Source organism: Dicentrarchus labrax, unplaced genomic scaffold, assembly GCF_905237075.1.
Source record: "Dicentrarchus labrax unplaced genomic scaffold, dlabrax2021, whole genome shotgun sequence".
Taxonomy (NCBI): domain Eukaryota; kingdom Metazoa; phylum Chordata; class Actinopteri; family Moronidae; genus Dicentrarchus; species Dicentrarchus labrax.
The window spans coordinates 22654950-22677746 of NW_026136719.1; the positions used below are offsets into that span (position 1 = coordinate 22654950).

General features: G+C 38.2%; 1 protein-coding gene and 1 long non-coding RNA gene across 3 annotated transcripts in view; one reads left to right on the forward strand and one right to left on the reverse strand.

Moving 5' to 3' along the window:
• The window catches only part of LOC127351888 (MAM domain-containing glycosylphosphatidylinositol anchor protein 1), a 172420-nt gene that overhangs the window by 69128 nt on the left and 80495 nt on the right, over positions 1–22797 (forward strand). The gene's annotated exons all lie outside the window — the stretch shown is intronic.
• LOC127351889 (uncharacterized) lies at positions 21040–22425 on the reverse strand. Its single transcript, XR_007880991.1, has 2 exons — positions 22260–22425; positions 21040–21562 (listed from the first exon to the last, which is right to left on the reverse strand). It is a non-coding gene; the product is annotated as an uncharacterized LOC127351889 (long non-coding RNA).

Consider the following 22797-nt stretch of genomic DNA (forward strand, 5'->3'; position numbering starts at 1 on the left):
AAGTAATTTGTATATTTCTGTAGCTGACACACTATCTCACTCAATCATTCCTTCTCTTCCTTTTTTTTCATTTAGTCAGAACATTACTTCCTTTTGTTTTTTTTTGTTCCACAGCTCACATACTTTTTTGTTTTTCATTCTTTTTGCTTATTTCTATACCCTGAATCAAGCCTCTGGATCAGTTATTAATTTAGCATGCATTTACTTGTTAACCATACAGCTATTTGAATGAATTTGTACAGAGTAGTGGATGCCAGTCACCTTGTTTTCCATATAAATTTACTTGCAATCGACCAATTATAAAGTCTATGTACGTAATGAGCAAATACAATCCCCGTACAATGTATGAGAAACTACCCCTTCCCGCCGTCAATCTTACCTTTTCCAACTCCACAGAAAACACATACAACAACATTTCCATTCATCTGCAGTCACTTGACTGGCTTCACTGATGCTTTCCACTTAGCAACACCTTATTCAACCATCACCTGTTTTTGCAATCAACCTTCTTTCCCTGTTAGACCTACATCACATGGGGGTCCCCTGTATCAACCAGCTGACCAATGACCTGGCACTCTAACCACTGAGGCAGTGGGACAGTGAGCAGGCGGGGTTTAACTTTAAGTAGCCTCTACTGATGGGATGGACTTGGTTCAGAAACCCAACCAATGATACTTAAGTGTAGATCAGTTAAAAAAATATATTCCTAAAAGAAATGGTTACCTCAGCTTAGTTGATATTAAGTCCTCTCTGTGGATTCATTACTTTCGTCAGGATGCAACCAGGTAAGTGGAAAAGTGTTGGGGGGGTAATGATGATGATGATAATATTGATGCTGATTTTGTTAATGTTGATGGCACAGTGGAAGTTGGGATGAAGGTGATGATATTTGATGCTGATGACTTTGCAAGATTGTTTTTCTAGTTTTAGTCATTTGTCTTGGATCTGTGAAACTGTTTGGCTCAAGAACATTGCAAAAGACAGAAAAACAAACATATTACCTTCAAAGTGTGACTCCCTCAGATCAACTGGACTGCAACCACTAGTTTTTGTTATGCAGGTTTTCAACACAAGTAGCTGTATATGAATGGGCAGAGAAGAGTGTCAGTGTTCCAGAAGTAGAAGAACTACAGTTTGCATAGTTTGGGGGCTTTGGGGGATGTAAACAGTCAGTAAGATAGCTGTGGGCTAACACTTGAGCACTTGAACATTTTTTTAGCCATTTGTTTATATTTTGGCACATTGAAAATATATTTGCAGTGTACCCATTCATGTATGGACGACTATCACTGGATTAGTTTGATGCTGAAGAAAATTGAAGATAATCTGGAGTTGTAAGGAGCCTCTTTTTTTGTGATTTATATGTTGATTTCTGGACAGTTTTTCCACGATGGATGGGTATAATGATATCCTCTGGAAATGTAAGTCACACTGAATCTAAAGATATCATGTCAGTTCAGATTTGACGGAGTTATGACTCCAAGAAGCAGTACTATTATTTATGCAAATAGTGGTAATTGGGCGCTAAGAGTGCTTCATCTGCTTCCATTAGCTGTGTCACAAACACTGCTGCTGCTGATCAAGTTGGTGAGTGAACGAAATCAGTGGACTAAACTACAATAAGTAAGTTGATGTTTTACTGTAACATTGTACATATATACCGTATTAATATTTAATTTAACAAGAACGTTAAGGTGTTTGAGAAGAAGCAAATCCAGCTTATCAAAAATAAACTTCTAGTTTAGCTGATTTTCCAGCCAGACTGACTTTTTCAAAGAATCTGGAACTAACCTTTTGCAGCACTGTCAGTAATGGCAGTATGAGTCAATGGAGTATAAGACCATGACTCTCCAAATGTACACAAGCCCTTTCAAAGCTTTGGCAGTTATCACCCTAACTGTCACAGGCTATGGGAGTCAATAGAAGAATGTGTAATCTTTAGAAATAGTCTCAGTGCAGTAATACAAGTGCTCTAGAATTTGTGATTTTGACAGCAATACGCACACACACACACACACCCATAAACAGTAGGCTAGGTGGCATTTAGTCTGTCCGTGTTGGCCAGGGTCTTCTGTCACAACACAGGCTCTGTGCTTCAGGCTGACACCAGTCCCAGCCTGAGCAGGAGGGATGAGCACTGCCACTGCTGGCGCTGAGTGGAAACACAATATGCACACACATGCATGTAGACATACATTCAGTAGAAGCTGCACACACACACACACTTGGACACAGAAAGCAATTAAACTGTGGTATAGACAGGGAGATGTGGCAACAGGTAGTTTAAAAGAAGCGTTGACCTTTCAATGGGTTGGTTGCTGAAGCCGCAGGGTGAATCACCGGGCCACGACACTACTGTCTGAGTGTCAAACTCACACAAACTATCTTCCCTTTGCTCATCATCTCATTCCACGTGTTTCTCCTTCCCTAACTTTCTCTGTTTATCTTATTCTCTATGCCTCTCTCTCTCTGTGTGTTACTTGTTATTACTGTTGCTCTTTCAATATATATTTCTGTTTGTGCATGCATCTTTGTGAATTTCTTTGCCTGGTTGTGTTTTCTCTGTTGCTCAGCGTTGTCTCCATAGGACTCCATACTTTCTTTTGTTAGTTTCACTCCCTGTCCAGTTTTCTTATTGTGACTGTCTGTAAAGGAATGGTCATTGTTACCATTCTGGATTATTGTTATTGAAGAGCTGCATTTTGATACATAGATTATATGGCTGTTCATTTTTTCCCTCTGCACAGTTGACTTTCACACTATGTTTTGAGTCTGTCTGTAACATATAGTTAGAACACATACACTAGAAAAGTACGAAAGTATGAAGTAAAATTCCTGGTATTATGGAACTCCTTGGCATGGGAAAAATTAAATATGCTCTGTTGATCTTCCCACAGACTCAAGAGGAATTTTTATGATTTATATTCTACTTTCTACTTTCCACTCAGATCAAGTAGTCTCTTTTACCTAATGCTTATTAAAGATGGCTTACTAGTCTAGAGTAATTTTTAGGGCATTGTTTGCATTCCACGTATTCCTCGTATTGCACAATTTAACAGAAAACAAACTAACAAACCAACTAAACCTGTGCAGTTTGTAAAAGTTTGTGAAGGGCCCATCTTTGTCATGGTCAACATTATGCTTTGTCATGGAACCAAAAGCACAGGGGTAACTAACCATATTAATGAAGGCTCTGGTCCATTTAGGTGTGTTGTTGAAGAAAAAATCATTGAAGTCCAGTTAAGTGTTGCTGTGGTGGTGTGAGTTTATTAAAGCATGCCGGCATCCAGGTGAACTTACAAACGCAGAGCAGATCTGAGTCTGTAAGCTGACCCACAGCAAATGAAATGAAACACAAGAGACAGTATGTAAATGGTAGCGACTGATCAGGCAGTCACCAGATGTTACATGATTACTATAAAAACCAAAAGGAAGTAAAACAAAAGGCAGTAATCAGACAGAATATGATTGCCAATGATACATAAAGGCAAGAAAGAGGGGCATTTGCATGATGAGCTAAAACGTAAATTAGCAGGGGGGTAGGAGACAACAAGAATATATATTTGGTATATGACAAGATCAAGGGACCAAACCAGTAGGGGGCCGGAACCGGCTCTTAGATAACACTTGGTTAGCAAGTCTGTACTCTCTAAATGTGAATTTTCTGCATCAATGTCAATAAGCCAGTCGGTCCAATACCAGGTTTTGTGACCAGAGCAGCTGCAGTTGAATGCAGCTAATAATACATTTTATTCATAGAGCACTTTCTATGTCACTCAAAGACAAATACACAATGAAACTGTAAGTCTGGAGGTTTGATGTTTGAGATTCTGCAGTCTGTGCAGCACAATGCAGAATTTCCAGGCAATATTGTTCTCGTCAGTGGTTATTTAAAAAACTGTAATAATGTTTCATTAGCTGGGCATTAATTGAATCACTATTATAGATTTTAGCTGGTAGAGTAGAGCAACACGAACATATTTAAAATAGCAGTGGAGGCAAACAATTCCCATCATTAAGGAGAGACCACAACGTTTCTTCAATTGTATATGTAAGCGCTGTGATGCTTGCCTTAAGCAGTGTCCCCTGTTTTATCTGACTGCTCTACTCTGCCATGACACCATGTTCTTTTATGCCACTCCTAGACTTTCTATCGGCTCTGTGTGTGTGTGTGTGTGTGTGTGTGTGTGTGTTTGTGCATGCAGAGTGGGTACACTCAGTAAATGCAATTGATGGTCACAGTAATACATTTTGTTTTTCAAAATGATGATTAATAACGTCTCTTTAGCAGCAATATGTCTAGGAAGTTAAACTTTATGATATTTGCTCGAATATCAATAGGTTGCAACAAATCTGCAGTCTTATGTCTACATTATATACTGACAGTAAAATGGACATTCCTCTTATTTCAGGTCATGTAGCAAACAAAAGAAAACCAGAGCAATGTCATTACTATCAGCTTTCAGATGAGGCAGTTGAAATGTGAATTTGTTTAAGTGATCTGATGTATTGATTTACATCAGAGACTTCCTGGCACAAGGTGTTTGACGTCATGCTTCCAATGAGTAAAACATCCTTGCCTTTTCTGCAGCACCTTTGCCTTGTAAAGCTTCAAACCTCCACCTTCCCACTTCTTTGAAATGTTAAAAATGGATTGAATTTGACAAGTGGGTTTGGAATAGAAAGTGGGAGATCACTTTTTCATTTCTGTCCAACATCCCAAGGCCCTCTATCCTCCATAACCTGGAAATCCAGCATGATCACATAATGAGTAGGAAAGAGCTTCTGTTTTACTGTACTGTAACTGCAATAAAGTTTTGAATTCACTCACTGAGGAAGCAATATCTTGCTCATCATGAAAGAATGATTCACCATTATAGTAGATGGAGATGGCAGTCCTGTGTATTTTTTCTCTTTTATAGAAAAAGAGCAGTCATGTTGTGGCAGACTGACAGCAATCATTGAGGAAGGAGTGGCAGGGGCACCAAAAGTGAGGGCTATCTGCCTTTTGGCGTAAGGTAGTGCTATCCTGTGCCACAAACAGAATCCTCTTTCTTTCTGGGAAGTGGTGTAGAAACATTGCTGAAAAAGGGTTGTTAAAACACCCTCTTGGTGTCTGTCAATTTTCACAACAAAACAGGTTCATATGCATAATGTCTGTTAACATTTACATCAATTTACCAGACAGTAAAATGCAACATACAGATATAATAGTTGGTGAATTAGCATTCACAAATGCATGGTGTAGAGACACTGCAAAAGGCTTATTTGCACACATAGACACATAAACAGCAATGTGACATATTCTTTTAACAGTGAATTTGGGAGGCTTATGATCAAGTGTCACTGCCACTTATGTTTCACCTTCCATTACTGCACAATGAGGCATGAATAGGTGTTAGACTGAGAACATACTGCTCATATGTACTGTTCCTCCAAACATGGCTTGACATATATTTATACATCTTGAATGCACACAGGCACTCATACTCATGAACAGAAACATTAGGTGGATTTGCACACACAAGCTCATACAGTACAGTGCTTTAGCTTGCATGCAGCGCATTCATCTGTCTGCACTGCCAAATATTATCTTTCGCTTTCCTCCATGCAGTCAGATATTCTTGTTGGCTGCAACAGAAGGAGATGCTGTAGTCAACCATAATAATTTCATAACATTCTATGATAAATAATGATTGGCTCAGTGGTTTGCACTGTCACCTCACAGCATAAGGCTGGATCTGAACCCAGCTGGAGTTCTCATGTTCTTTCCATTAATTTGATTTCCTCCCACTGACAGTCCACACACATGCAAGTCAGGTGAATTGGACAATCTTGTTGGTTTATCCGGAATGAAAAAAAAAAACGTAATATACAGTCCCTCCAGAAAAACGCGATTATGCGATTGCATAATTCAATGCATAATCAGCCAAAGTCCCCATATTTTTGCGGGGGCCGCATTTTTTCAAATACGCTGCACTTTCGCCGCATAAATTGCCGATTTCTGCGCAAAATACGCGGGGCTTGCTTGATTTCATAATCATCGCATATTCGTTGCAAAAAAGTCACATATATCTTAGCAGAAAGTTGAAAAATGTTGCGTTTACTTCACACAAGAGCAGCCATTTTCCCCTGTTGCCATGGGAATGTTATGAAGTGACGTAATTACGCGACGTGAGCGTCATCGATAAGCTGCAAACCCCGCGATGAAGCCATGATGAAGCCTGCAAATCAGTGCCAACAAAAATAATTATTTTAACAGAAGATGTCTGTTTTGTATAGCTACCTCTGTAAAACAGGAAGCACACATTTTATTTTTTTTATATTTTATTTATTCATTTTTACAGAAGTTGTAGCATATTCCTTTTGTAAAGCTAAAGAACTTGTTTGACTCATCAATGTTTTGTAAGTTTGAGACATGTGTTTATTAAGGTCTGAAATAAAACAAGATCAGAACTTAAATATTCCCAGCACTGTCTGTGATGTAGTATGCTTGCTTATCATAAGAAGTAATAAGAAATGACTCTTTACATTAAGGTAGTAGCCTAGTGAGAATAGGGTGTTTGGGGAATCACTTTTTTCCCCTCTTTTTCATCAAACCGCAATTTTTGCAAGTTCCCACAATTTCATCGCATAAAAATGCATAAATATGCCGCATATTTCATCGCATTTTTTAAGAAACATTCCGCATAATCAAGGATTTTTGCCCGCAACAATCACAAAAAAACGCTGCATTTTTCTGGAGGGACTGAATATAGCACTTTGATGGAGCTGCCACTAAAAGCGAAAAGAGTGGAAGGACTGAGATGGATTTTGAAAAAGTGAACTTAACATGAATGGGTACATTTATGTGGGCATAAATAATTATCTGTCCCTAAACTCAAAAAATAAGTTGTCTCAGGGCAACCTCTTTATACTACAGAAGGGCATGAAAGACAATAAATGAATTCTGTTCTTCTGAAAAATACAGTTAGCGTTATTGGAAACTTTAGCTGATTACTGGATTCAAATGCACTAAAGGATGTCCGATAAGAGAGTTTCTTCACCACACACACTACAGTACATCCACACACACACACCCACTAGTACTTTCCAACATCAACAACCAACTAGCAGAAACATGGTTATTTCTAATAACAAAAAATCCTGCATCTAAACACTAGACTCCCACTGATGATGTCAGATAGGCTCTCTACAAGAGATGACCCAATTATTTCACCATACTTGTGCAAATACTCGCACTGGGCCTGGATGGAGTAATTTTTCATCAAACTCTTTGATGACCAACTGCGTGATCCATTGTTGAGGGTCAAGCACAATTGGGTGTATAGTATCCTGATCCAGCAGAATGTTGTGCCATGGGCGACCTCCCACTCTGATAATCTGGGTGGTATTGTCAAACTGCTCAGAAGTCCCTTGCAGGAACCAACGGCCCTGGTACCAGTGACTCTGTGTGCCTAGCTCAGTAGGGGCTTTTCCACGCATGATGCCATCGGCAGGATTGCTGGTGGTGTCCACATAGCGCCATGCATCAAGGCCTGTAAGGTCTCCATTTTTAGGCCTCATATCTAGACTGCTGTAACACCTAGGAAGTGCTATGTGCTGTACATCTTGAAGTTCTTTCTACCATTTTGTCCATGACTGGAGGAGAACGTCAGGGAGCTGGGGGTCATCCCAGTCTTGCTTCTATCCCAGAGTTGTTGGACTATTATCTTGGCATTAGTATAGGGAACGATGTAGCCCATTGTGACCTGAGGACAATTAATAAGTTGTGTCTATATGACAGAGTGTCGGACTGGCAGTGCCAGTAAAGCCCAAGCTTTGAGTCCTGAGCATCTGCCTGCCCTTGTGCAATCCAACATTCAGCACTCTCCGACCTGGCATCAGAAGTAAGATGGCAGATCAACGAAGGGCTATTGCTTGCCTGTTGACGCAGGTCGAAGTATCCCTCTGCTCGGAGCTGCCTGAGCTGGTCCACTAGCGGTATGGTATGGAGACCGTGAGTGCTCTAACCGAGAGGGGCGGTAGTAGTCTTGGTAGTGAGTCGAGTTTGACCTATCCATTACCTGTTCCTGTGTTCCTTTCAGTGGGCCAGGGCTTCTCGAGCGTGCAGCCGAGACTGGAATGGGTCAGGGCAACTCCAATCTTACGTCGTGCATCCTTTGTGGCATAAGTTGTGTGGATGGCTGTCTTGACAGTGCTTTTATTAAATTTAAAGATCACTTTGAGGTCCACAAAGATATAAAAGCTGTTCACATACATGTTTGTATATACAAGGCAGGATTTGTACCACGGCCAAACAGCCAGTGCCATGGATGCCCCACCTTATGGTCGCAATGCCCCTTTAAAATTCACTACCCACAGATTGGAATTCCCCTGTTTTGAACTGTTCGTTGTGCCCTTAAAATAAAGATAAGATAAAATAAGATAGACTTTATTGATCCCACACTGGGGAAATTAACTCGCTACAGCAGCTACAGTACATTTTATAGCTTTTTATATACAGATATGATTGAAAATAAACAATTGCACAGGACAAAAATATACACAGCAGTATAGATTAGAGGAAATATAGGCTATAGACATAGGGCTATGAACATATTCAGTACAGTAAAAGTCTAATATTAATATGTGTTTTAATAATTCGTAATTCAAAGTCCGTAGTGAGTTCATTCAGCCAAGTCTCTTTGAAGCACATGATACTACACAGACGATACTCCCTCTGCATCCTGGTTCGCGCCGTTAGTTCCTCTAACTTATTAGGGAGAGATCTCACGTTTCCCATAATAACAGAACAGTAGCCATGGTTTGTACCGTCTTTTCATTCCTTTTTGAACTCTCTCTGCATCCCCTCCTTCTTCTCCTTATTTCCTCTGGGATCTCCGGTCTTTCTACAGAGAGTATCCTGGTGTCGCACAGTGTTAACAGCTGTTCCCCGGCTGTAAACAATGGAGCCGTGGCGGAATGGGTCCAATGCTGAAGTACTGAGTAGTCCAAAAATAATGAAAAGACATACTTCTAATGTCACCAGTTGCACAACCATGTTTGCACATGTAACAGTGGAGATAAGTGTAGAAAAAAAAGCAAGACAAAAACAGGAAAAAACACGAGAAATACACTAAACACACAGAAAGAATGTCAGAGCTGCAGTAATAGGTTGCCAATCATGAGGCGCCATTTTGGATGGTTGTAGATTTCCTCATTTAACTACATGCACAGCAAATAAACAAGGTCACGTTTCTCAGTCTGTCATCGGCTGTCATCACGTTGGACATCAACTGTAGGATGAGGTTTCTTATACTCACAAATATATTTGTAACCAGAGATGATTCAAAGTTAATGTGAGCATCGTTTGTGTAACGTTTCGTTACTTTGGTCAGCCATAAAGAGTGTAGATAAGCTCAAGTTGCAAATAAAAAGTCACTTTTATGTAAGAATATTACTTCTTCGGTCGGCCAGTAACCAGCAGTTAGGCTGTGGGTGTGTTAACCAGAGGTGGAGGAAGTATTTAGGTCCACTAAGTGAAAGTACTAATACCAACCCCACTGTGAAAATAATCCACTACAAATTCTGCATTGTAATCCTTACTAAGGTAAAAAGTATTAGAGCCCAATGTTCTTTAAAAAGTCATTGTGCAGTAAAACGGTCCCTGTCAGTGTTTTACTAATATATGATGTTTTTGGATATTACTGCTGCATAACTGTTACTGCTGTATTAAGGTTGAGATTATTTAAAAAAAATATTAATTATATTATATTAATTATATTATATTATTATACAAGTTTGTCTTGGAGATTTGAGTATTTTGTGTGATTTTCACAGTAATTGTTCTCTTCTTAGATCCGTCTGAACTTTCTATTGTACTTTAATTGTTCTTTTATTATTTGTTGAGATCTATCTAGACTTCCTTTAAAGCTATGTCCATGTGTATGTCCATAGATTGTGACTTTATATCTAAAGGCCTATAAATACTGTTCATTTCCATTGTAGATGAGGTGCTCTACTGTATGAAAAGTGAGATGAATAAATACCATGGACATGACCTGACTGTGGTAGGTACGGCCCTGGGAGCTTGATGAATCTTGCACATTTTGAAATACACAAAATACCACACATTACTTGTTTATTTTTTAATCTATTTCTAATACTGAGTGTTCACTTGAATCCCTCGACTAAACATCCTCATTGTGCACATTGTGAGCTGTCAGTAGCTATCTGGGGCAGTCAGTACCAAAGGCTACATGCTTAAAAGTAAAAATGTTCCCTTCCAGTGATATAAGGCGCTGCTGAACAGTAGCTCAGTGAGTTTAATAAGGTGCTAATACTGTCAGGGTTAGGGGTCTGGGTCCCACTGGGCCCATCTGCCGAAAATATAAGCACTCATACAGTAGTAGCTAGGTACTTTGGATTAAACCATCTCCTGAATTGCATCTACTGCATTGCTGGTATGTCCAGTATGTTGTTGAAACTCATAATAATTCTACTTCAATTTAAAAGAGAACATACTATACAGCATGTAGTCATCCCATGTGTAGAAGATGCATACATAATATATGATGATAAGTAGGATGTTCAAGTTGAGTTGTATGAGTACAAATAGCTCAGTCTCAGCACAAACACTGTTTGGCAGTAGTGCATCTGCAGGCCAGTTGCAAGATGTGTTTGATGTGACGTGTTTTAAAGGAAGGAGTGTGGTGGGGTTTGTGTTAATTATGTTTAATAAATCCACTACCTTTTTTTACTGTAAAAGTGACAATTGCGAGTTAGAGTGAAATAATATAGAATGTATCTTTATTGTCTGCCGGGGTGGAAATTTGTCTTCAGCTTACAAAAACAAGATACCCAACCCAGTACCACATCATGAAAAAAAGACACGTAGTTAGTAAAACAAGCACATAGACAAACAATTTATGGGGGGTCTTCACAAGGCAAAAGTCAAGCATAGCAGTCAGCGCAAGGGAAAAATATTGTTGAAACACGCATTGAGTGGCTTTTAAAACAGTATTCGGTGATCCTTTTTAATACATCCATGGTAAATGCCTCAAAAGTCAGTGGCAAACTGTGTTTATGACAAAAAGCTAAGTTGTTCAAGTCAAGATATGAGCTCAGAGCAATCCAGTGCAAGGACAGAAAATGTTCTTTCCCTGCACACCAATTGCTTGCAACATGCAAAGCTTTGACTTTGTTATAAACTGAAAGGGACAAAAGAGGTCAAGGTGTTTCACTTGAGCTTTGAGGTTCACAGCGCCAATTAGATTTGAAGTGGCATGTTACACTTAATTTATTATTAATAATAATAATGTCCTTTTTTCCTTTTATTATAATGCAAGTTATATATGGAGATACTGAACCCCATGCTGTGTTGTGTCTAAGATCTAATCTAAGTTTACCATACAGTAGCATTCATTTCAAATGCAATCAATTGGTCTATGTTCATGTAAGCCTGTTTTACTGTACATACTCCTAAGCAGCGGCTATTGCTAAGTAAATACTGGTCTTATAGGGTCGTCTAAATCCAGTTCACTCACATCTCCTTAGTAATGTCATGAAAAATAAAACTTGTTATATTTGCACATGAACTTAACATGACCCCAGATAGCAACTGATTAGAAAGAGTTGATGTAGCAACATCGAAGGGAGTGTGGTGCAGCTTATATTCAATATTAACTGGTAGAATATGCACAGTAATAGACAGGCCTATCGGTCATGTTCTTTGCTCTCTCTGTGCATTTAAAAGATTCTCATTACCACTATCTCACCTCCAGTCAAATATGTAAATGAAATCATTTGACTCACAATATGAAGTAAAAATACACCTGCACTATAAGGCGCCAGCCTAGTCACTCTGAGTTCTCATTTGATCTTTGTAAGGAGGAGAATGTGATTATTACCTCCACTGCTATCAGATTATTATCATATCGTTGTCAGATCCACTTCAGAACTAATATGATGGAATATCATTACCAATCACATATATTCACACGGTCTCTTTCAGATTAATGGGCTTGACTTAATAAGAAGATACTGAATGTGTGTATGTGCCTGAGTGTGTTTGTAGGTTTGTGTTTGGGTGCAAAAGAGAAGGTGTGTCTCTCTGTATTTCAGAGGAAAATGAATTTGTACAGTATGTGTGTACAAGTAAGTGTGTGTGTCAAAATGTGCTTGACAGTGTGTATGCTAAGCAGTAACAGGAGGACTATTGTTACAGGAAAATAATACATCTCTCTTTCTATAAAATCTAATTTTGTCCCACAGTGCATCCTATTTTTATGACTGAACAGCCAAAAGATGTTCTGCAGATATGGGTCGGCAGGGAGGTATGAAAAGGTGAGGGAGCTATTATCCTGTTCCTCATGAATACATATTTTTGATTAAGTTCATCTTTCTGATATTTAAAGTCCTTTGGATAAAAGCAAAGGAGAGAGATTTTTGTTCCCCCACAACAGCTTCATGATATCTCTCATATCTGCTTCATGAGAAAGCTAATTATTTAGCTCACAGTTATTTGAACATATTTTGTATGGTCCAGTGTACCGAATACCAGTGAGCAAATCATATGAAAGAAAAAATTCTATATTAACATTGGTTTGGTTTATTGTTACCTTTTTGAAAGCTGAAATTGAAATAAATGGGAAAGACACACCACTGTATTAACACTTTCTCCCAGAAAATCATTTTTTGTTTTTTATTTAAATTATTTTTTATTTTATTTTAGTTTGTTTGATTGTCTGGGGTGGTGTTGGGGGTACAAAGCACAGGATCGTAAGTCCTGTCTGTAATTAGGTATAGGCAACAGAAGTACTTTAAGCTTAGTGAAAGATTGTGGTTTCATTAAAATGTTAATACAGTAAACCTGTTGTGTCTCACAAGAATCAACTCACTGCAGACTTTCTATTTTAAACTAAGACCTCAATTGTTCCCTAAACCTTAACCAAACGTTACCAGTGCCTTAACATTCAGCCATAAAAAGTTTAATAATGCTGTTGATGCTACGAGCAAATATTGTATTGCAAGATTAGATATTTTGGTGAAAACAAAAGAAATAGATTGTTATGGAACATTTTACTGATACATTACATTTTGAAATTTACCAGATATTGACGTACCAACTTCTCGTCATTATGTTTATAGAGAACATAATCTGAATGGCAATGGTATTTGGGGGAGGGAAGGCAAACTTGACACATAGACCACCTAAAAAACACTGCACAATTTACTGAGTTGTCCTAAAACCAAACGTTAGTCTATCCAGACCACAACAGCTTAAGACATCAGCTGCATTCATCAGATCAATCACTTAAAACACAAAACAGTCGAGGCCACGCAATCGACTTTATTATTAAAATATATTTAAACTCACTGTGACGTTTTCAAATCTGCACAATCTGCTGGTTGGTTAAGTTTCCCCTAGCCTCTTAATAGCACAGCCTATGGTCTTTACTTCTCTTCTTATATAGCTATCCATTTTCCAAAGCAAGCCACAGTGGGTTCTAAATGTGGCTGCCTGTTTTCATTTATTTCCATTCAGTCAGGAGAGACTTAAGTCAAAGAGAGGATTAAGAGTAATTAAACAAATTGAAATGTAGCGTGCAACACAGGAGAAATTGAATATGAATATGTTGGTGGCGATTAGACCCCAACATGGCATCATCTTTTTAAACGCCACCCTCCCCCCGCTGTGGTGGCAGAGAGTGGCAGCGATCTGACACTGACATGACAGCTGACAGCCCAAGAAAAAGGAAATGTTTTAAAATTTGACAGCAATAACATGATTGGCTCACAGAAGTCATGGTAAAATCTTATTGGTTTGATTGAGAGTAAATGCCCTCAGTCGGCTGATTGAGTTTGAAACAGTAATCCATCACTCTGAACATCTTTTCTGCTTATATTTATTCAGAGTTATGTTATTGTCATTTGGAAATGCATTACTGCAGGTACAACAGTAATAGAATATAAAAGCAGAGATTATGTTCAATGTGACGCCTGTACAATTAGATTATATATTGTTCATTGTTTATTAAGCATTCCTATTGAAAGCTCATGTATGTGCCTCTAGTCTGCCTGCGGCTTATACTGTATACTGAATAGAAATTGGTGAAAGGTAGATGACACACATTACAAAATACTGTAACACGATTTGAAAATGGTGGACAGTTACACACACACTTGTGATTTATAGTAAAAAAAATAAAATAAAACATTGCTCTGGTCCTTTAATGGACCAGCTGTCAAATGGCATCTGTGTAATGATCACACATACTTCTCTTCAGCAGCCGTAGCCTACTACTTCCAAATTTTGTTTTGTTTGCATACAAAGCAAATTTAGGGGATTCCATAAATTTCACAAAACAGAGAGATTCCATTCTGCCACATATCTTCTGTTGCCAGTGCCCATGTCTACAGTTAGCAGAGATCTATGTAAGGTACTTAACCCCTGAATTCTTCAGAGAAGCTGCTCAGTGGTAATGTGGCTTTGCTGGCCATGTGCATTAGGACAGCAAAACTTGCCAGCTAAATTAAGGCAAAAATAACAGGCTTTCATTTGACCTAAAATAGCCTCCAAAAGTCCAGCGGTGCATTGCATTGTATCTCCTACAAGGGAACGAGCCGACAATCCAGCCATTGTCTCACATTAGGCCTAATTAATTAGCACTTTGCTATGGTATAAATCCCTAATGGAAGCTCACTGACCTTGGAGTTATTTTCAGTGCTCAGAAGGCAAAGGCAGCCTTCTCCTGGGTGTGTTTATAATAAAAATATCTTTTTCCATTTTGTTTTTCACTGTTCTGTCTGTGTGTGTGTGTGTGTGTGTGTGTGTGTGTGTGTGTGTGTGTGTGTGTGTGTGTGTGTGTGTGTGTATGTGTGTGCATGTCATACATTTGCGCTGCGTGGGTAGATTGATTTTGCAAGGTGTTGGGTTAAATGATGAGTGGAGACTAACAGAAAGGCTTGATTGTGCATACTATATGTAATTGCACTACCGGCATTATATTGAAATTTTGAATTTGTGAATAATGTGGCTTTCCTTTAAGTAGTTTTGAATCTGTCTTTAACAGTAATTACAGTGTTTGCTGTTCACATTTCACAACAGCAGTGTGTCATATGTAATCTGCCAAATATACAGTAAAATCATTGGCTTTGTGTGTTACAATTCACATGACATACTGTGAATATGTATTGTGGTGTCATGCTTCTTTTAATTGGTGCCTTGTGTTTTCTTTTAATTAATTTGCTCTGTTATTACTACACGTGAACTACAGTTTTACTATAATGTTAGGATGTTATTCACTTTTCTTTTTCTTCAGTAAACATCAGCAAAATACAAATTTGTATACCTTCCTTATTGCTGTTTAACATTATGAAACAGTAAAATTAACCCATTGCGGAAAACATGTCCACCATCATTTATCAGTTCGCCTGATTTTTTGTGTTTCAGTTTCAGTGTGGTGTGTTGAAATTACCATTGCAAATATCTTGTTAATACATTATTAGTGAACAGAATTTCAGCACCCTCACAAATGCACCCTGATTCAGTCCTTCTTGGTAATTGTTAGCAGGTGTGGAGGCTCCAAAAGTAGAAACTGATGAGTCCTGAAAAGGGAAACAATCCTATTCTAAAAAATTACCCGAATGCCTCCATTTGTTGAATGGTCACAATTAAAGTTGCATTTGGCAAAATGTACATTTCAGGTGTTTGTCAGGCATGTTTTTTTTTAACAAAAGGGAAACTTGTAGATACATGCTAATATGTACTGTACACTGTTAGCTTTATGTAAAGTAAGTACAGTTTAGGTGAAAGATGAGTGTTCCTTTTGAGATCTGTTCATTTCTCTTGTCCCTACTCATCAGTCCCCAGCTACCTTTGTAAAGATAGCCTATAATGTGTAAGATCTGTTACTAATGGATTTTTATGCTTCAGACAGCCACCCTGGCCTAATTATTTTCTCTTGCTGCCAGACACTCTGTGCGAGCGTACGAGGGGGAGACAGAGTGAGTTAGAGGGTTTGATTGAGTCTTTAGGAGAACCTTTGCCTTCAAGCAAAAAGCATCTTTTACAATCTGACATGTGCATTACCCGACAAGTCGGTTGGTGTCACCTTGACAGAGAAACATACAGAGACATCAAAGAAGCTACAACTGCAAATAATGGCTTCTCTGTGTCCAAGAGAATATGGATCAAACCAAACAGGGAAAAGCACTTAAATGCACAAATCTTTTGATCAGTAAAGAACAGAATTAAAAAAAATCCTCTCTACTTTTAAAACCTCAAAAGGCTGATCTTGCGTGAGAGATATTTCCTTGCAGCTTGTATCACATTAGTAGTAGGATTTTTGTCATGTCACAGATTGCAATATTCGCATAAAGAGTGAAGTTACTGTACTCTAAATTCCTCTGGAGAGCAACATTTAGTTAAACGCTTGTGATGTAAAATATTCAGTAGTGAAGATGTCTGTGAAAGAGGAAGCCTTCATACCACCCTCAGCCTGTAGAAATATACAAAGGTAGCCACAGTGTGAGGATTCCTCAACCATCATCCAGCACATACTGCACGCTCTATTAGCTAGCATTCATGTGCTTTTTATTTTTTTTAATTTATAGTGTTATTATTTATCAATAATGTCCCCTCATGTTTTTTAAAAGCTCAGATGATATCCCAGACATTACCAGAAATTATTCATTTTTGTTTCATGTTCTGGTTATTAAAAACTACACTAACTGATAGGTGTGATATAATTACAGGTCAGATTTTTAATCTTTTAAAGGCACTAATTCTTGCATAGTATATGTTGTTAACATAAAACCTGCTACTCACATAACGCTATGCTTACAAATGACTCTGATTTGCATAATGGGTCTGCTGTAGGTCAAACCTTTAAAGATACGCTGTCGATTTCCAACCTCATTTCCATGAAGGCTATGCTGCTCTCTGGAAATGGGCTCAATTCACTACAACTGCAACAAACTCTTTGTTTGTCCTTTTTTTTTGTCAACACTCCTTAATACCACTGAATGTATTTAATTCAGTCCATTAAGCACTTAACTTGGATTTGTACCTCACTTTCTATATTGGACTGAACAAACTATAAATACTAGCAGGCAGTACCACCTTCATAAGAGTAATTTTCACATTTGTCAAACAGTGAACTGACCATGAATCTTTTCATCAGTAGCCCAAAAGAACTGAGTTACCTAAAAGAATTGGTGAAGTGCTTGATATCAGCAACCCTTCAGAGAAACGTCCTTGCCTGGTTGCTAACATTTTATTGTATCAGTGGCTCCGTTCCTTGAACATCATGCTGTCACAGTGCTGTTGCTTTGGAGCCATTACTTAGTTCATTATGCAAGGATGATGTCCTCTCTCCTGCACTAGATCCAGCCTTTCTCTTGTGAGAGGTCATTTGGTCTCCCTGGAGGACCATTCAGCTGGGACAATTATAGAGCAGTAAGTCACACAGGGCTTCACAGAGGCATGGATGGAAAGCATCAAGGCTGTGGCAGTTTTTTTTCAGACTTTTATAAAGCTGTGGATAGTTGCATGCATAAAGTGGTATCCTAAGGTGTTCAATAACAAAATACTATGGTTATGTTGCATAGTTTCAGAGGTTTAAATACTGATAAGCACTGCTCTAAGATACCCTTTATTGTAACTACAGCTGAGGTTATGTCACTCTTGGGTGTATTGAACTGTATTGATTAACTTCTGACAGGCAGGGTGTGAGCTGCTTGAAAAACAGCCTGTGACAGTCATACAGACACTGTTGTAATTAGCTTGATGCCACATTCTCAATAAACTGTGTGACATAAAGTGTTAACAGCTACACTAGCTCCTGTTAAGAACATTAAGGTAAACAGTTTGTATCAGCTCCTGGGTAAAAGTGTCATGGGAGTTGTGAGTATTTTGACTGGTCATTCTACTGTGTACACAAAAACGGTCATTTTGCAATTTGGGGCAGTGCTGCTATGGAAAAAAAAAAAAACTAATTCAAAATTGCTTTTTGAAATTGTTTTTTAAATTTTGCACAAGTGATTGTTTTTTCCCCATCAAAATCAATCAAGGGGTATGTCGCTGGGGGTCAGTTCCCTTCCCATCCTTATTCTGCAAGCATATTAAGCAGACCAGTGTGTAGGATTTAGTGGCTTGCTTCCCCCTCCCCTTCCAAGCACAAAGGAGAAACTATGGTGGCGATGGAAAACGTGAACAGCCCTATCTAGAACCAGTGTTTGGTTTGTCGATTCTGGGCTACCCCTTAAAGTCATGGTATAGTTTGCACACTGAACATGACGGCCTTCAAAAAAACAACCCCAATGCGTCTGTATGCGTCTGTATTAAAGGCTCATTCTAAGGTTACAAAACCACACTTATTATTTTCAGGTGTTTATACACGAATGAAAACAGTCATGCATATTATGCATATATTATCTGTGCATTCAAAATCCTGTTTGCTTTCACATATGTCAAACTAAATAAAGAGCGATGAGGGAGGTACATATTCCTAATATATAGCTCTGTAGCTGTTTTAGAGGTCCATCACTCTGAAGCTATGCTATATAGGAGGACTGCTAGAAAATGTTGCCTATAGCAGGTACATAATCAAATATAATAATAATTATATCATAGCATTAATTAGGTCATTTTAACATAGCCTTATCAAAGGTCCCCAATTAGTGCGACTTGAGAAGTTTCATAGTTTGCTTGCAAATCAGCTGTATTTGTCAAGACAGATGGATGAGCAGATGGAGGTGATGAACACAAACCACAATCAGCCTGCCATTACTTCCCAGACATATGCTTAATATGACATGTTACAATTACACTGTCACAATGGAGCTTCATTTATCCAAATTTCAGGCTCCGTCTAGTTGTGTCAGATTGCTTCGACACAGCAGAATCTAACTGATCCAAATTCTAGATATTGGTTAGCTTGCTCTAACAGCCTCTCTTAATAGCATTTAAGAAATTGTAATCACAGTCAGTTAAATCTCTCAAGGATTGTCTTGCTTTACGCTTAAATAATCCATGATCATAAAAGCATATCACAATTTCCACTGTTGCAGAAACCCTGAACCATGAGTCACATATCTCATTGGAGACAATACTAAACGCACTACACTCTTTTTAAACAAAACGCAGTTAGTATATGTATTCACCTCAACTGACTGACACAAAGCTGTATTTCATATTCTGAAAGAAGCCATCCCCACAGAGGTTTCCCTTTTGTCCATGTACTGTGTGATACTTATAACCTTATAGCCTCCTATAGTATGCTCACAAGTGGATCACCACACATAGTTTTCTTATTTTTTTCTGAAACACATTCATGTCAGAATGTACCGGTCCACAGCATAAACACAACTCCAAAGGACTGCTGTTGCACCCCTTGAGTTATAACAGGATGGATGAATTGTGAGAACACTACATAGGGTCTCTATGTATGTGTTTGTATTCCTACATGAATGTGTAAAATGATAAGGTTTTGATAGAATGGGTTTAAGTGACTGTATGTATGCATGCATGCACAGACAACCCAATGCCTACAGTTTTCTTACCCCAGGTTCCCGCCGGTTGAGTGTGGTGAGTCACTGATAACATGCGACATGGGTTTCCGTGACAGTTTGGGGTCGTCTATGTCTCCACCCCTCCACATTGAGGTTCTACAACATGGTTAACTCTTAAAAGCAGAGCAGCTTGAAGGCTTTGTTAAACATAAAGTATGTTTTACAAAGACAAAGGTAGAGTGTTTAAAGGGAAGGTGAAGTAAGAGAGTGGGAAGAGGAGAGAAGAAGGCAGGTGGGGAAAAGAGGGTCTTGGAGTAAGGAGGAAAGGAGAAAAGGAAGGACGCAATGTAGTAAAAATGTAGAGCACAGCTGCAGATAGGTAAAGCCAACAAAAAAGAAATACAGCAAAATTGTAATAGAAAATGCCTGAGAAATTGTGCGTACCATTATGATGTTGCAACCTTCACCATAGATGTTAAAAATGGCCTGGAGGAGTGTGGATTTTTTTCTTCTTTTTATGGCAGTTTGCCAATATCTCATACATAGTCAAATAAGGTAAGGCTTTTATATCGTTTTGCTGGATGGAGACAAGATAAGAAAACTCTGTTTTACTGATCAAAAAGGGTGACTGCCAGACATTGATGGAGATAGACAATACAATATAAAAGAATATATGAGTGAGAGATATCCTGACAGGCAGAACTGTGTTAATGTATTAAATCTGTTGGGTTAGACTGAGAACAGAATCTTGCAAATTTTTTTCAGGCCAGTTACATTTATGGATTTTTTCCTTTTACTTGAAACATAAATTATCTGTACTGAATGGAGTCACCTGAAAAGGATTGAGGCATTTAGTATCAAGACCACCACATAGGCACACTGTGACTGCACACATGGACACACACACACACACACACACACACACACACACACACACACAAAATAGGGTGAAGTATGGTTATAAGCTGTCCTGCAGACCATGAGGAGATAAGACCACTTCACTTGTCCCCATCGTGTGGCTAGCTTTATCTAAAATGTGTTTTTTTACCCCCTTTGTTTTTCTATCCCTTATTTATTGACTCTCTCTTCTGTATGAAGGTTATACAATGCAGTGTAGGCTTGAAATTATCTTGACCTTACAACCGGCTTTTGAAGCACACAGATATTTTTCTCAGAGAAAATAACCATTACGCTGGAATGAAGCATAAATCAAGTGGTTCATGATGGGTTTCCAGTGATGCTGACAACGTACAGTAAAAGAAAGACAGGCAATCTTATAAGAAAGGAACTGAGGGAAGACATGTAAGAGCGGAAATGTTTTACTAAGTAGATGTAAAGTGCCATTCCAGGATCAATTGTTGAGTGTAAAGGTGATAGCGCCAGTTTCAATATGTAGATTTTGATGGAGAGAATGATTTTATTTTGTTTGTGTAACCCATGTGTAGTTAACAGAATACTCAAATACATTTAGGACCAGTGTCTAGGTTCTTAGGAGGAGTTGAAAGAGTATGACAGACACAATAAGCAACTGGAGCCACAGGGTACTTTAACTTCAAATGTGAATGTATTGAAAGTTGTATAATGAAAAATAACAAAGGTCCTTTCTTAACCAGGACTCTGGAACAAAAATAGTTTCACAGTGTTTTAAGAAATTAACATAAACCACCTTAGAAATATAATACCCAACACAGTTCAACTCCACGAGGAAATGTCTTTGGTATGAATAGAGTTCAAGATTAATAAAGTCCAGGATTCCTTTGATCCACTCAAGTTCCAGTTTAGTTAGTCGTCGTCCGTTCAGCTAGCTTAAGTCAGAGGGTCAGTTTCAGTTCAAAACGTTTTAGTTCTGTCAGAAGTCATATGGTAAGGTGTGAAGTTGTCACAGTCCTACCACTCAAATGATGGAGAGTGAAGGCCGGGATGGTCTTCTCCTCTGGGCGAAGATGGTTCCAACTCCTTGGGATAAGGAGGGGATCTGGTTCAGTACTGGCTCGCCATCTCCTTCGTCAAGGAGAATCCAAAATCCAAATCTAAGGGTATCTCCAGGGAATCTCAAAAACCTAGCCTGTATGAGAATAAGGCTATTACTACATTGAGTCAATGACATCCCACTTCACCATGACAATGGTATATGAAATCACATCAAAATACTACTGCACACAATAGTAATTAAATGAATGAAATATTTTTAACTGTACAGCATTTCTCCTATGGAGTACTTTATCATCCTCACACCATTCATGAACTATTTGTAGCTTTTTTAACCATGAATTATGATTATTTAATGTTTTAACCATCAAGTTAACATAGGACTTCTTTTCCTTTTTTTTTTAAATGATAACATGCATATTTATGTATATAACAACTCTCTTTAAATTATGAAATAACCACATTAGGTATTTTACACACCTTATATTTTCTTATAAAAGGTTATAGCTTAAATGCACATATCCAGTTTTCCATATCCAACATTACCTATTATTATTAGCACTAGCAGTGCATAACTTAGCAGCCACACTTCCAGTGTAAACAGTTAAGTACAAAAGTAATCTTCTACACCAAAGTAAAAGACTGCTATAACCCATAATTTTAATATTTCCTAACAGAGATATACTGCTTTAACTCTCAAAATCAATACATGTACAATGTAAAGTTAACATATAAGCAATAAGAAAAGGAAAACACGCTGCGGTGCCACGTGTTGGCTGACAGCACTGGCTACTATTGTTAGCCACATTAGCAAAACTCAAAACTTAACTCACCAAGACTCTGCTAAAAGCATTCAACTCCTGGCACACAGATCATATAATCACCTCTTCCACTTCTCCTATGTGTCGTCTCAAGGTTGCTTTAATTTAATTTATCCACGCTCTTTTTTTTTCAGCTTAACTAGTTTATAACTACTTGTCTGCTCGTGTTGTCACTTTGACTGCGCTGCCGAACATCAACCTGGAGGGGTGGGACTTAATTCCCTTCTCCAATCAGATGTCTGTATTGACTAATACAGCCAGTAAGAATAAAGGCCAAGCAACCTTACTTTGATTTACACATTTTTTAGCGAACAGAAAGTAAGAATGAAAATAAAACCAAACTTATAGTGTTATAAGTTTTATCTATCTATTTATCTACTGGGTTACATTTGCTAAGAATGAAAATATGTTGGTGGCAGTGCTACATAAACACTGTCGTTTGACAACTTAAAGATTAACAAAGCACGTATGGATTTTCAGTATAGGCTCTAACAACGATTGCACCACTTCATTCGAATTACATAGATTCAATTATATACTGTATATCGCT